Here is a 17,747-nt window from a genome sequence, read left to right on the forward strand (position 1 = left end):
AATTATTACAAAATTTAACCCTTATTTGGTTACAAAAAGGTTGGTACTGTGTAAAAAGTAGCAATTCAAATAAAAATACCTGACAAACAAATATTAATATCTCGCCATGGAACTTCTAAGAGCATCTGTCGCCTTGGGATGGTTTCATGCATAATGCAAACGGCTGATTGTGCCATAGGGTAAGAGTTTCTTGCGAAAACATTCGTCCTCTATTCGTTCGCATGACTCGTTGTTTTCTTAGGTGACATTGCATAATAACATCCAAAGTTTATTTACTTCTTTTGTCCGTACTGTTTGCAAAGGATAGCAAAATTGGGTCGAAAATTGTTTTTTCTATTTGTGTAGATGACATTCTTTGTTACTAATTACGTTTTATGAACTTATGGTTTAACTCCTCATCTGAAACCTATATTGTCTATAGAAATGTCTTAGAGTATAAAAGAATCGTAAAATTACAACCATTGCTTCTACATTTCAACTTCGTTCTTTGAGTTTTAAAATGGAGACAAAAAAGATTTTTTTCCGAAACAGACTTCTTTGAAAATAAAGTAAAGTCAAAAATTATTGTCTCAAATCAAATGTAACGCAAATACTTTAGTTAAAAAAATATTGTATTTTATCTATTCAAAAAGCCCTTTACTTTATCATATTTAAATTTCACATTATTGTTATCTTATGATCAATTTTAGTATTTTCAAATAATTCTCGAAGCTTCCAATGTAATTTTTACTTATTCAAAGGTTTTTATAACAACAGTAAAATATTATCGTAACTATATTTATTTAACAGAACTCATACGATAATTCTAAAACATTCTAGATTTTACTAGGAAATAGTATTCTTAAATGTTAACTACGATTTAGAGTTTCATTAAATTACACGATGGGATATACATGTACGTACATAATTTAATTTCAGTACTTCCTTTGCGCCTACTAAATTCTCATTAGAAACCTTTGGTGTTTTGAGTCCCTTTTCGTGCGGCTTGATCTGCAACTAATGTACATTCTGAAGTACTATTTAGAATATTGTTACGCCGGTAAGAGTAGCGCCATCTATCGCCGAGTAGTCGAACGAATATCGAAGGATCTAGTAGCATCTACAACGCTCGAGAAGTATAACGGCATCTATTGTCAGATAGTGGAAACACAATACTCGACTTGTGTAGAATATTCTCGATAATTCTAGCTATAAAAGCGTTTCAGACATGGCCCGCAGCTAGTCAATAATTTGAACTACTCGAAGCGACACAGCGAACGGATCAGTTGAAGCGAAGCGGAAGAAGCGAATTAAGAATTTTAAAGTATTTGTGAATTGTTTTAAGTGTTCTAAGTGCAAATACAGTTTTAACTTGTAATTCGGTAAAATTTTATTTATCCCAAACCGCAGCGTGTAACACTATTATCAATCGCATCGCATTCTCCACCATCTCTCATCCCCCCATCCCATCTCCAATCGCATTCTACACCATTTTACTAGCTGAAACCTCAAACAAAGCGTGCAGGGTCTTACAAACTGATCATTTTTTCAACGAACCATTCTAAAATACTATCCCGATAGTTCTCGCTTAGCGTTATAACATGTCCTCTTCAAGTAATGCACTTCATGATAAGCATAGACTTGTCTGTGATCTAAATATGGCCTTTGTAACATCACATAATCACTTAGGGCCAAGTATGTAGACCGTTCGTAAATCTACAAAAACAATAAAATCTAATTGCTGTTCGTTAGTCTCGCTAAAACTCGAGAACGGCTGGACCGATTTGGCTAATTTTGGTCTTGAATTATTTGTGAAAGTTCAGAGAAGGCTTAAAAGGTAGATAAATATGAAAATGCTCGGTATTAAATAAAAATAACAATTTTGTTTTTCTATGACGTGTCCCCCGTCGGACGGATTCCTTTTGTTTGTTTTAAGTTTATTTTATACAAAAGTTTAGGTCTATTTATCGATTGAGGCACTACAAAGTCTGCCGGGTCAGCTAGTCTACACTAACAATATAAAAGAAAGATTTTTCACTTTAAGAATATTGTATTTGCTAGTGTTAGCAAGTCTCTCGAGTTGAGCCCGTGAGCTCACCTACCGATTTGCGTGTAGTTATAGTAGCCTCTTAGGCTACCAGATACTCTTCAGATTTCTTAACGTCTATATAATCATCTCGAATCAAGAGGTAAAAATTTATTTGTTTCTTCAATTTTTCTTTCCTACAAACTAAAATCCGCCAGTCAATCCAATAGTTAATTCGTTACAGCACTTAAAGTGGTTAAAAAAAATTCACTTTGCACTAAAAACCGGCGACCCGAAACTTCCTAAAATGCTTTCATCGTAACAATTTTTAATCCGTCAATACATCACGGTTTTAATTTCCATCTCCCTCTAACATTGATTTCGCAAATTCAACGCTTCACTGCAGAGTTTAATGAAAAACGTGCGTAGAAAGTTTCGCCTCGATTACTTTCGGTTATAAATGGCGGAAATGTTACCTAAAGCTTTGATAGATAGCGCCATTCGTTCGGTTCGATGCAAACAAAGAAATCTTCGGAGGCATCTGCTTCAATTGCGTTCATTAGTTTTATCTCTCTCTCATATTAATTTGTGTGTTCGGAGATATTATTAATTTTCATTACCCTTTGCAAGAGCACATGGCTCACTTTACTGGTGGTAGGACCACTTGTGAGTCCGCGCGGATAGGTACCACCGCCATGCCTATTTCTGCCGATAAGGCAGTAATGCGTTTCGGTTTGAAGGGTGGGGCAGCCGTTGTAACTATACTGAGACTTTAGAGCTTGGTGGGTGGCGCGTCTACGTTGTAGATGTCTATGGGCTCCAGTAACCACTTAACGCCAGGTGGGCTGTGAGCTCGTCCACTCATCTAAGCAATAAAAAAAAACTTAATAGAAGTCGTCGTGGCCTAAAGGATAAGACGTCGGGTGCATTCGTATGTAGCGATGCACCGGTGTTCGAATCCCGCAGGCGGGTACCAATTTTTCTAATGAAATACGTACTCAACATATATTAATGTTCACGATTGACTTCCACGGTGAAGGAATAACATCGTGTAATAAAAATCAAACCCGCAAAATTATAATTTGCGTAATTACTGGTGGTAGGACCTCTTGTGAGTCCGCACGGGTAGGTACCACCGCCCCGCCTATTTCTGCCGTGAAGCAGTAATGCGTTTCGGTTTGAAGGGTGGGGCAGCCGTTGTAACTATACTGAGACCTTAGAACTTATATCTCAAGGTGGGTGGCGCATTTACGTTGTAGATGTCTATGGGCTCCAGTAACCACTTAACACCAGGTGGGCTGTGAGCTCGTCCACCCATCTAAGCAATAAAAAAAAAAAAGTGTTTAACTAACACAGATATTTGTTTATTTATTTATTTAACTTAATGCGCACAGAAGTACAATGGCGGACTTAATGCCTGAGGCATTCTCTATCAGTCAACCAAGGGTGGTGTAGAGAATCCTGTGGTAGGTGCATAACTTAATGTGAAAATAACCAAACTGATAATAATACTTCATACATATACAAACACATGCGCGGTATATGTATATAATCACATACAACAACGTACACAATATTATATCATGATAATAATATAAAATTTACACATATATCTATTTATAATCTCTATCATATACTTATACATAGATATTGGCAGTGCTTCCACTTCGATAAAGCGGCACGACACGAGAACCCTCTCATCGTGGCCGCCGGTAACTAAATTCCCGATCCTGCGGAAAGAATTGAAAGCAGTCGACGTCGCCCCAAACACGTCATCTCGGATCCTCCCGATACACTAACGGTGCTTTTAGGTACCTCAAGCACCGGTCACCGTTCTCGTCGAACCCGTCGCTTGCGACGAAGGGCTCGACGAGCGAATTAACCCATAGACACAGCCCACTGAGTTTCTCGCCGGATCTTCTCAGTGGGTCGCGTTTCCGATCCGGTGGTAGATTCTACGAAGCACGGCTAATGCTAGGGTTCGCGTTAGCAACGTCATTAGGTTTGAGCCCCGTGAGCTCACCTACTAGTTAAGGTTACGCTGGAATAGCCTCTCAAGGATACCAGCTTAGGTAGGAAAAAAAAAGGCCGTGCTAAGAATATATTCTGGGGCGATGACTACCGCTTAAACAATATTGTTCAGTTACAAAGAAGAAATCTTTCTTACACCATTACCTAGCAATGACGAATGAATGAAATACGTTCAACAAAGTTTTAAATCGTAACGAGTGCCTTGTCTAGCACCTGGGACCGTCTTATCAACATGAAAGCCCAAGTCAAATAAACTCAAGAAACTATTTCGTAACGTTTCAAGTGTAACGTAAAAATCAAGAAAGATTTTTTTACAGAAAAATAGACGGTAGTTAGAAAAATGTTAATTTTTTTTATAGCTTAGTTGGGTGGACGAGCTCACAGCCCACCTGGCGTTAAGTGGTTACTGGAGCCCATACACATCTGCAACGCAAACACCGCCACCCACCTTGAGATATGAGTTCTAAGATCTCAGTATTATTACAACGGCTGCCCCACCCTTCGAACCGAAACGCTTTACTGCTTCACGGCAAAAATAGGCGGGGCGGTGGTACCTACCCGCGCGGATTCACAAGAGGTCCTACTGCCAGTAAATGTCGATGAATGGCACCTTAGTCTTTAGTAACCACGAAAACATTCGTTTTCAAAACGTCTAAAACAATGAAAAGACAGTAAAAAACAACATTCAACCTTAAAAGTCGCTTTTATTGCGATACGAAAACAATAAAAGTATTGAGAAGCAAATTATAATATTTGCTAATTAACAATTAAGACTACATAATATACATTATATATACGCTGCCTCTCGGTTAGCTATAGCAAGACTCCAACCAGATCTAGAAATAGCGTTATATATCCTTCTTACTAAAGCTTATTAACGTTTGACTTCTAAAATTCTAGTGATTTTAATTCATAAGTTTTAGTCTATACGAGTAAATGGTTTTCATTTTTTCTGTTGTTATCAAGTGAATCAAAAACCGTGAATTCTATCATTTATTATTAGAGTTGATTGTCAGAACCAATACGATTCCACAATTTATAATTTCACCGTCATCTATTGTATTTCTAAAAATATTATAAAAGAGAAACTTCTAACGATGTTTTAGTTCGCAATCGAAAATGATTGATGAAGGGAGAATAGTCAGACGTCTCAACAAAAAACTGATCTTAGCCAATTCCCTGAGGAATAATTTGATTCTAGTCTATATTTTTTTTATATACTTTCATTTGAAGAAATTCTAATTAATAATAGCGACTACCTTTACTATGTACGCAATCCCGCCTGCTTTTATCGAAAAGCAGCCATGCTTTCCAGCTTCAACATTCACAGAGCCATTATAGAAAGTTTTGACTGAATCGATGGCGATTCAGTTATTGCCTATGACTACAAAGGTCAAAGGTTTGACAGATTTGTTTGTTCTTTTAATACGTGTTTAATATCTTAATCTGTCTAAATATGCAAATAAGTCTCTGGTTTGTATAGTACAGGAAATACTAGTTTTGGAGCCAAACGACCGTGTGTCCGTGATTGTCTATTTGTTACCCAATACAACATCGACCTCACGTCTCAAGGAACATGGCGGTATTTCATTGACGTTGAGACGTCAACCAGTTTTGTGAAAAGTTGAAAAGAAAGAGTATATTTGTTAACAGATTTTTTTCAGGTTCCATGGGGAATGCTCTGAGGAATTATTCGAGATGATCCACTCATCTTCTTTTTACAATCGCACCTTCCGCCATCAGAGCAGAGTTCATTCACTGCAATGCCTGCACTCATCGACAGTGCGTTTCCATAGATTTTTTCTGCCACGTACCATCCGGATTTGGAATGAACTCTCGTTGTTTCCCGAGCGCTATGACATGTCCTTCTTCAAACAAGGCCTGCGGAGAGTACTCAATGCTAGGCAGCAACTTGGCTGTGCATTGCTGATGCCCATAAACGACGGTAACCACTTACCATCAGGTGGGCCGCATGCTCGTCTGCCTATAAAGGCAATAAAAAAAACAGATACAGTAACCAATACCTTACATTCAAATTCTCAACGACATTGGAATTGCGACAATCTTCTCAAATAAGCTGTTGTTGTTGTTGTATAGCATATGTTATGCCGATAAACGTCTGCCAAATCATCCGTCGTTTTACGAGTAAGACATTTACCGTCCTCTTAAAATAATGTTTGTAAATGTCTAAAACGTGCTCACAAACGATGTCTACGATGACAGAATGAGACATGGTATGATCTCTCTACATTTAAACGCAAAACCGGAAAACAGGTTAAAAATCTGATGAGTTGATTCGTTAACTTATTAAGGCATTGATGGATCGAGAATTATCCAACGAGGGATGAGTCAAAACCGAGCTTCTATCAATTTCCTGAGGTGTGCTTTGAATTTTTATCAACAAAACTAAATGTTGTGCCTTTTATTTAGAGCTATGGAATCTGTTCTTGACTTTTATTATTTTTATTCTGTCTACTATCCACACTGCGAGGACACCACATCATGTCGCTTGTTCGTTTTGCCAATGGTTTTATGAGCTTTCGCCTTTGTGACATGAAACTAAGATAAGCTTCTCAATTGTCAACCAATCATCTTAGCCCCTCGATAACAGCTATTTAGCCCATACTATCTAAGTATGCCTTTCTGGACCAGAATGATCGTGGATTAGAGAATTCCAGATTTAAATCAAGACAATTTTCCCACTACTATATCACTTTTTTTCTTTTTTCCTACCTACGCTGATAGCTTTGAGAGGCTATTTCAGCTTCACCCTAACGTGTAGGTGAGCACACAGGGCTCAAACCGGAGTGTTGCTAACACTGGCCCTAGCAAGAGCAGTGCTTCGCAGAATCTACCACCGGATCGGAAACGCGACCCACTGAGAAGATGCAGCGAGAAACTCAGTGGGCTGTGTCTATGGGTTAATTCGTTCGCCGAGCCCTTCGTCGCAAGCGACGCGTTTGACGAGGACGATGACCGGTGCTTGTGGTACCTTAAAGCACCGTTAATGGATCGGGAGGACCCGTAATGACGTGTTTTCGGCGACGTCGACTGTTTACCATTGTCTACAGGATCGGGTATGTTAGTATCTCAATGCGCGATACGTTGTTATATAATTAAATCTGAATATTAACTCAAATACTATGTATGACGTAATCCCGACTTTCCGAGTCCAAAGTTTCCATTCGCAAAACAAAACAAAAACACTCGTAATAATTTAGTGCACAAGGTTGTTTGTTAATCTACAGTGCCTGAGCGCATTTAATCAGTGTAAATAATAACTTCGCCTTCGCGTAAACTAGCAACGCCAGTACGGTGAAGTAAAACCGTAAAAGTTCACGTGAATGCGCGACTGTTTGTTTTAAAGCCACAGGATTTTAATATTAGCCTTGCTAGTATGTGCAGGAAAAACTGAAAAGAATCTCTGACCCAACTAATTCGTAATTGCGTATTTAATTTGCTGTTGTTATTGCAAGGTTTGGATTTGGAACAATATTGTACTGCTGTTCAATTTAAATTCATTTAAATATAAATCATTTAAAAATAAAATAAACTAGGCAGTGGCTTGGCTCTGGGCGACGGTAACCACTCACCATCAGGTGGGTCGTATGCTCGTCTGCCTACAAAGGCAATAAAAAAACCACTTTTTCCATCATTTTTTTAATTACACTTTCACAAATTTTCAACAATTTGTAGTCGTCGTGGCCTAAAGGATAAGACGTCCGGTGCATTCGTGTGTAGCGATTCACCGGTGTTCGAATCCCGCAGGCAGGTACCAATTTTTTTAATGAAATACGTACTCAACAAATGTTCACGATTGACTTCCACGGTGAAGGAATAACATCGTGTAATAAAAATCAAACCCGCAAAATATAATTTTCGTAATCACTGGTGGTAGGACCTCTTGGGAGTCCGCATGGGTAGGTACCACCACCCCGCCCATATCCGCCGTGAAACAGTAGCCGTTGTAACTATACTGAGGCCTTAGAACTTATATCTCGAGGTGGGTGGCGCGTTTACGTTGTAGATGTCTATGGGCTCCAGTAACCACTTAACACCAGGTGGGTTGTGAGCTCGTACACCAATCTAAGCAATAAAAAATAAAAAACAAAATACGAATGAGAGCAAAGACTTTATTCGCACGTTTATGCTTAATTGAAAAAATGTTTCTTGTTAGTTTTCTGAAACTTAGGAATAATAATTGAACGTTTTGTAGGGTCTCGTTGTAAAGGCACACAAGTCCCCTAAAGAGAGCTGCTTGTTTGATGTGTCCGTCGGCTGTAATAAAAACGATGTATTTACACAAATGCTACAATATTATCTTGCTTAAGCCGAGCTTAGTATGTATGTATGTATGTATGTATGAATGTATGTATGTATGTATGTATGTATGTCTGTTTGCACCTACCACTATCCGCTCTGCACTACCTTTGGTTGACTGGTAGAGAATTTCTTAGGCATTAAGTCCGCCAATGTAAATTTTACATGAAGTGTAACAAATAAATAAATAAATAAATAAAAGTCGTCATCAGTAGTTTCCAGTTTAACACTGCTAATATCTATCAACTATTTCGATTACCAAACCATACCGCCATGAGACCATACTATTATTGAACTAATATGATTTAAAATTCAACTTATAAAACTGGTAAATTCATAAAAATAACCTCAAACAATTGAACATAATTTAAGATCAAAATTATCTAGCATTAAGTAGATTGGATGGTAAATCCAGCGAATTAGATGTATCAGTAAGCAGTGCTCGTCTCACTTGCATGGACTTAATCAACTTAGTACATTAATAACAGATGCTCGGATTAACGCGATTAGCAACGGAATTCAGCTCAATGCTATTTACAGGGAGGTATCTCGGGCACTCGTTAGTATAAAATTAGATTAAAATCTTTTAGCTCGGTTAGCAAAAGTAAATATATACGGTACTAGATTACCGCGATCTTAAATTTTCATTGGTGGCATTCATTACACCGGTCACTCACATGTGCACGAATACACAAACCCGCAAGTGTAGGACGACATTTGCAAATGATTATGCAAAGTTTTCGCTGCATTCGTGGTTTTCCAAGCTGTGTCGGTTTTTTAACAGACATCAAAGCGCGCGAACCTCGAACCTTCGCGTAGTCTCCCACACATTCCCTTGCCCAATGCCCAGTTGCGCCGACGATTGCGAAGGTAACGGACGTATCGCCATTTTCATAGTTCGGGACGTCTACTGTGTATCTTCATCAAAAGAAATCAAATAAAAACAGCATGGCTGTTAATGATGTCTGGGAAAGAATTCAAAACTCTTTTTCTCTTCAATGTTCTATTGACGAATTAAAAAGGAGGAGGAAGCGCAAACGGGTTCGCAAATTGAGTATGCGAACCCATTTGCACAGCTGCTAAGTTTGCGAATGAATGTTTGACGGCCCTTCACATGCGCGCAAACATTCGTACAATGTACGAATATTTTCCCGCATGTGAGTGGCCGGCATTAGACAATACTGGTGTGGATAAGCGCGACCCAATCGCATTTGATATAACACTGTAATAAAAGACGTACCATCTTGAGCTTAAAATGTATTTATACGTGTACTAGCTGTACCCGTCCGCTTCGCTGGGCATTTAAAATCAACATTATTATTTCTCACCCCCACAAAGATTCTCATCATTAACGCCCCCGCAACTGGCGTAGGGAGTCCAACATTCATATAAATATTATCTCACTCACTTATATATACTATCCATTAAGTAGGTACGTGTATTATCTAAATGCATACCAAGTCAATCGGATGCATGGTTCAGTAGTTATAACGGAACATCCGTAAAAACCACTGTAGATTTATATATTAGTATAGATTAATAAAACTTTGAAGCGGTTTGTGAAAAGTACTTAAGCTAACCCAAATTTGATAAGATTACTTTGATTAGTCGATGAGGTTGCATAGCTATGTCAAGTTTATCATCAAAACATTAATGATGCCGTAAAGTATTAAGTGCTCAGAAGTGTTTGCCATCACCAAACCTGTAGCACTTGTTTGGCCTAGTGTCAAGTGACCCTGCGGCGGTATAAATCATCTTCTTTGTCGTATCACTCTTGACAGAGTACTCATAGAACGCAAGATATATGACAAATCCTTGATTATCCCTAACGACATTTCCAAGATAATTTCGAATATATTAAAATTCCGAACAATACTATTCATACCGTTGATGTACTGAGGAATTCGACCAACTCAATGCAAGATCTTTGCTTTTTTTTTACCCCCCAAACTGGTGACTTGCGACGGTCATATAAAATTCTTTAGTATTCTTTTTTTTACGTATTTCTATATTTTATAAACGAATCAACTATATTATAACAATTGATTGGGTACTTTCAGGGGTATTAAATATTTAAGAGTTCTCGGTAAACAAGGCTAGAACTTCAGAAAACATTCCCACTCTAATTGTTATATTATCGGTAAGTTCCAGAGCTGGTGCAGTGTAAAAGCCTTCCCGTGTTCCCAACTTACCTGCCCAAGTTTACCTTCAGGTTTCAGTCGGGCTTCACTCCGGCTCGCTGACTTTGATTTAAAAACTGAAGTTCCGAGGATTGTTCTGAATTTTTTAGCGAGTAATCTTAGATTATCGCTTCTGGGTACAAAATCAAAGTTGGCAGTGTCAAAGTTACGTTTTTTTATATCAAGAAGTTTGTTCTTATTGACAATGTTGTCTATAGAAAAACTCAAAATTTATTGGTCATATTTACTGGTTATTCATTGTTCTTGGTCGTAAGACAGCAATGTTTAAACATTTGTAAGATATGTTCAGTAATGCGTTTTAAACTAACGTATGAAACTGGAATAATGAGTTTTCTGTGAAAATCGCCTAAACAAAAATTTTTTTTTTATTGCCCTTGTAGGCAGACGAGCCATACGGCCCACCTGATGGTGAGTGGTTAGCGTCGCCCATGGACTTCAGCAATGCCATGTGCAGAGCCAAGCCGCTGCCTACCGCTTAATACTCTCCACAAGCCTCGTTTGAAGAAGGACATGTCATAGCGCTCGGGAAACACCGTGGAGGGGAGCTCATTCCATAGCCGGATGGTATGTGGCAAAAACGACCTCTGGAAACGCACTGTGGATGACCGCAGTGGCTCCAGGTAGTATGAATGAACTCTACTCCGGTGGCGGGCGGTGCGATGGTAAAAACGAGATGCCGGTATCATCTCGAATAATTCCTCAGAGCACTGCCCATGGAACATACGGTACAAAATACAGAGGGAACCGAAGTCCATCCGCAGACCCAGAGGTTCCAACCGAAATATGTATGTAGATCCCGTTGATAAAAATCAACTTCCCTCGTTTCTTTATATATCATAAAAACAACAACAAAACCAATTACGATCGATTCAACAACAATATAAAAATTGTAGTCTCGAACGAAACATTGACAAAACCTAAGCGTTTGTTAAGTATAAAATTCAATAAAACAAAATTTTCAATCGTTCACCCATTTCGGAACACAAACACGAGAGGCTATTGTTTCTGTTATGTTTAAAATAAAACCGCAACGTACGCATAATAGAACGACCAGACCCGCTCCATTAGGCACGCGGTCATTGCGACGAAGCAATCGCCCAAAAAGCTTACTAATACCGTCGAATTAATTGAATTGTGTTTCTATTTCACTTATTTACATCTATGTACAAGAACACCGTGATACTGTAAATCTATTCTAATTGCCCATTGAGTTTCTTGCCGGATCTTGTTAGTGGGTCGCGTTTCCGATCCGATGGTAGATTCTTCGAAGCACACCTCTTGCTAGGGTCCGTGTTAGCAACGTCATCAGGTTTGAGCCCCGTGAGCTCACCTGCTAGCCCGGTGACGCTGATATGGTCTCTCTAGACCATATGCTTAGGTTAGAAAAAAAAAATCTAATTATGAATAAAAAAAATTCCGAATATTACGTTTAAGAATTGTCTTAGCATTAGGTTTAACCGGAGCCTATGGATAACACTAATTTGGCAGCTCACTACCTAGTGACTTGAGGTGAAAATCTCAACGCCCTGTCAACTGAAAAGTTCCGAGACTGAATGAATTACGAAAGGACTTTATTACGACGAGCACTTGTCATTTAACTAAAGAAGAACTTAGTTTAGTTTCTAGACGAGACCGAGATTGTGTACTTGGAACCAGCGATGAATAACGTGTTTCAGAATAAACCTGTTGAACATTTTATTTAAACACGGGCACGAAATATGATTCCAATTTAATTGAAGGTGAACTGAAAAGAATAACAGCTTTGATATAAATATTACTGGGTAATTTATGCCTTGACCCATTTTCCTTCGAAGGAGTGCGTTAATCCTTGATGATGGCAATAAGTAGACACGAAAACTGAGTTCAGTAAGGCATATCGAGAGAACTCTCCGACAATTGAAGACTATGCCAGACCTATCATCGCAGGAAGCACTAAATAATTTCATCGTCAACTCCAAAGGTTAGTAACTCTACATCTTCGAATACAATCCAATATAGGCGTCAGCTAATACGGTAAATTCAGAAGGAAACTTTGACTGTTACATTATAACTTGAGTTTACCAAGAGTACATACAAGTTAAACATACATTTGAAATGTACTCGCTTTGAACGCGGAGTAAGTCGGAACTGAGTATAAATCTTTGGGTCGAGTTACTACAACGCTATGTTAATAGAATGGAAATAATATGTGGATTGGTTCATTGACGCTGTGTGATTTGATACTAGTATGGTAGGCTTGGAGCGGTAGGCAACGGCTTGGCTCTACACCTGGCATAGCTGAAGTCCATGGGTGATGGTAACCACTCACCCTCAGGTGGGCCGTGCGCTCGTCTGCCTACAAGGGCAATAAAAAAAAAACCTGTCATTGCTGAAGTCCATTGGCGATGGTAACTACTCACCATCAGGTAGGACGTATTTTTTTATTTTTTTTATTGCCCTTGTAGGCAGACGAGCATATGGCCCAGTATGAGAATACGGTGTGCTAGTCTTTCCATTGTTTTGGGCTATGGAGTTTTTGTTGGGTGGTTGGCTAGCTTCAATGAAAGTTGATTTAGAAAGAAAGCTTTTTATTTTTCTTGGCACACAATACAACACACATCCTAAATACGACCAGATGTTTGGTACAATTACAATGACTAGAGTTGCCACATGTTAATGTGTTGCCACACTAGAAACCATTATAACTAGTCAGGTCATAAGTATTGTCACACAGTAAAAACTTTTCTTTTAGAATGCTGGCCACAAAAAAGTTTATTGAATTCGAATTTCGAATTGTTCATGAAAATAAAAATGTATACTTTTAGAATTTTACTCATTTTTAAATATGGAGTGGACGCTTAAAGAAGACCGTGTTGCAGTTATTGCGTTGCATCGTTGCGGTTACGCGCCAATTCAAATTTTTAACATACTGAAAAATTTGAATATAACCAAAAGATTCGTTTATCGTACCATCAAACGATACAATGAAGACTCTAGTGTAGATGACAGATCAAGAAGTGGTCGCCTTCGGTCTGTTAGGACTCCAGCAGTGATAAAAGCTGTGAAGGCGCGAATTCAAAGAAATCCCAAACGTAAGCAGAAACTGTTGGCCCTTCAGATGGGGTTAAGCAGAACCACGGTGAAAAGGGTGTTAAATGAAGACTTAGGGCTTCGGGCATATCGAAGAAAAACAGGACATCGTTTGAATGCTCGTCTAATGGACCTGAGACTGAAGAGATGCCGCGCTTTGTTGAAGCGGTACGCGGGAAAAAATATCGGGAAATTCTTTTTTCGGGTGAAAAAATGTTTACCGTAGAAGAGAGCTACAATAAACAAAATGATAAGGTGTACGCACACAGTAGTGAAGAAGCGAGCAACCGTATTCCGCGTGTCCAACGAGGTCATTTTCCATCCTCGCTCATGGTATGGTTGGGAGTTTCTTATTGGGGCTTAACAGAGGTACATTTTTGTGAGAAAGGTGTAAAAACGAATGCAGTTGTGTATCAAAATACAGTCCTGACGAACCTTGTGGAACCTGTTTCTCATACCATGTTCAATAACAGGCACTGGGTATTCCAACAAGATTCGGCGCCAGCTCATAGAGCGAAGAGTACACAAGACTCGCTGGCGGTGTGTGAAATCGACTTCATCCGGCACGAAGACTGGCCCTCCTCCAGTCCAGATTTGAATCCGTTAGATTACAAGATATGGCAACACTTGGAGGAAAAGGCGTGCTCAAAGCCTCATCCCAATTTGGAGTCACTCAAGACATCCTTGATTAAGGCAGCCGCCGATATTTACATGGACCTCGTTCGTGCTGCGATAGACGACTGGCCGCGCAGATTGAAGGCCTGTATTCAAAATCACGGAGGTCATTTTGAATAAACTTTAGTGTCATAAGAATCTATGTTTTGTTAAGTTTATTTTGGTATATGAATGGTTACATAATGAATAAACTTGTTTCAATTATTTTACATTAAACATGTGACAGAATTTATGACCTGACTAGGTACATAAAGCGTTATGTTTATGATTGCCTTAAACACGAATTGTAATTGCATGCAATTACATATTGCATATGCATATTGCTGTCGTGAAGTTGTCTCGAATGTGGGGCAATCGTTTTACTTACTTTTTTAATTTTTAAGGTAAGTTAGCCCACTGAGTTTCATGCTGGATCTTCTCAGTGGGTTGCGTATCTGATCCGGTGGTAGATTTTGCGAAGCACTGCCCTTCCTAAGGCTAGGGTTAGCAACACTCCGGTTTGAGCCCCGTGAGCTCACCTACACGTCAAGGAGAAACTGAAATAGCCCCTCAAGGCTATCAGCATAGGTAGGAAAAAAAGTAAGTAGCAACACTTATCTTTCTGTTGTCTGTGGACTTCGGCAGTCATTTTACACCAGGTGGACACTAAAAAAAATGATTAGAACCATACGAGTATATCATTCTGAAAAGTAAAATGCCTTGCAGGGCTGACTACTATACGATCTTATGGTCAGTTATGAGCTTCTTTACTTACCAATTAAAATATAAAAACAAACTCCATATTCGTATTTGTGAAGTTCGAAGAAGCCCACAGTACATCTGAAATCAAAAGTTTTTGACAAACTGTAATACGTTCGCGTGAAGAAGAAAAAGCGACCAGACATTTTTGAACTCAACTCGAGCGCTATATAGAGTTATGAGCTGTTCTTGTTCGATCATAATAAAATTTGCTATGACCACGTTTGTTTGTGAGTCTTTGTGAAGTAAAATATTCAACTTAGATATGTACTTTTGAAACCAAATTCGCTGCAGTCCAACAGATGTCTTCAGTTGCGGGCACTAAGGCATTCGAATTCGTAGTGTTGACTGCGAAATTTCAAGACACATTTATCTGTTTCTAATACAATACTGGTAATTTTGATTCTTTGATTAATTTTGTGAACTAATTATTGGAATCTGCTATTCATATTCCATTTCTTTAATCGCTCCAGGTGACAAGAATTTTACAGTTTTTTTAATTAATAAAACCTAAGACCTGACATCGTTCTTGATAATGGTAAGACTATATAATTATACTCTATTAATAAAACGCAAGAACCTGTGCCCCTCGTTCTTGACAATGGTAAGACAATCTATTTATTCGTAGCTACGTTTACAAATTTTCAGCTAATGCACATATCAAAAAAATTTGTAAATTCATTTTCTGAACTAGTAAAATATGGTGCAAGAGTCACCCATGGACATCAGCAATGCCAGGGGCAGAGCCAAGCCGCTGCTTACCGCTTAATACTCTCCACAAGCCTCGTTTAAAGAAGGACATGTCATAGCGCTCGGGAATGTCTGGGAAACCTTTTGCCTGATTGTAAATATCTATTTAATCAGTTTAAGTTGACGATGCACATAAAGAAAACAATACTGGAATACTGCTACAGCATTAAGATACAACGTGAGTTTTCCATTTCATAGATAAAACTTTGGGATCGATCTCGAGAAACTATAAAATCAAGTTCAATGCTCGAATGCGATCGGATTTTTCGATAAGAAACATATGATTTCGATGTAAGGAATTGTTTTCAGTGATAGCGCAGAAAATGATTCGATTCAGCTTAAACATTTGTGGGGCTCAGATACAAATGTACCACATTACAGTTTATTAACGTGATTACTATTATTACACTATTATTAATTACAGTTTTGCATTGTAAATAAATTACAAAATCCTCTACGTCCTAGCCTCTGTCTCTCTTTATCACCTATCAGAGAACAAGATGCATAGTGTGCACAGTGCGCATATACAAATCGAAGACGTCGTGGCCTAAAGGATAAGACGTCCGATGCATTCGTATATTGCGATGCACCGGTGTTCGAATCCCGCAGGCGGGTACCAATTTTTTTAATGAAATACGTACTTGACAAATGTTCACGGTTGACTTCCACGGTGAAGGAATAGCATCGTGTAATAAAAATCAAACCCACAAAATTATTATTTGCCTAATTACTAGTGGTAGAACCTCTTATGAGTCCGCACGGGTAGGTACCATCACCCTGCCTATTTCTACCGCGAAGCAGTAATGCATTTCGGTTTGAAAGGTGGGGCAGCCGGTGTAACTATACTGAAACCTTAGAACTCATATCTCAAGGTGGGTAGCGCATTTACGTCATAGATGTCTATGAACTCCGGTAACTACTTAACACCTGGTGGTCTGTGAACTCGCCCATCCACATAATAATATGTAATAATAATAAAAAAAACAAAGAATCTGGCCCTACAACATCATTAAAAAAATTAAGCCACCACAATAATTGAAACACAGAATCTTCGAATTCGGTAAGGTCAGCATAAAAACCTAAATTTAATTTTGTGTGAAATATTTCGAAGTAATCTGTCTTATTCGGTGCATTCGCCGCTCCGTAATCCTCTTATGGGCTTCCCGCTTCACAGTAAGCGAAACCTCATCGTGAACTTTATTAAAAGACCTTTCATAGAGCAACGTACTGAAAATTATTAGTATTATACTCGCGTACGACTTGGTGAATTGCGTTTAGTATATTACATTGTTGTAATAAATACTTACGATTTTCATCGTAAATTAATCTTTCATGTTTTTATTTTACAACGGCTTTAGTAAATAGTAAGTTTAAAATGAATTGGTCTACACTTTAAACTTCTAACAACAAAACGACATGGCAAAGAATGATTCAAGAAATATCAATCGACCAATAGCATAATTGTAAACTTTTATAACTGATACGACAATATTCATTGCCGCTAATCGCTGAGAAAACCCTCTGTCCCTTTATCATGTATTGAGCGTTGATAAAGAATTAGAATCTGAATAATGACGTCATTGTTTTGTGAAACTTGCCACCAACGCCTTTTTTATTGCTTAGATTGGTGGACGAGCTCACAGCTCACCCGGTGTTAAGTGGTTACTGGAGCCCATAGACATCTACAACGTAAATGCGCCACCCACCCTGAGATATAAGTGCTCTCCTCCTCCTCCTTCAGTCGATCGCTCATTGCTGAGCATCGTGATGCGCCTGCCTGTGACCTTTTTTGTAATTTGTAGCCACTTTTGTCGGTCAGTGGCACAGTGAAGTGCTTAGCTCAGTCTCATGTTCAGCCACTCGGACACTAGGTCAGTATAGTTACAACGGCTGCCCTTTAAACCGAAACGCATTACTGCTTCACGGCAGAAATAGGCGGGATGGTGTTACCTACCCGT

This window comes from Bombyx mandarina, chromosome 21 (assembly GCF_030267445.1).
Source record: "Bombyx mandarina strain Sakado chromosome 21, ASM3026744v2".
NCBI classification, from domain to species: Eukaryota; Metazoa; Arthropoda; class Insecta; order Lepidoptera; family Bombycidae; genus Bombyx; species Bombyx mandarina.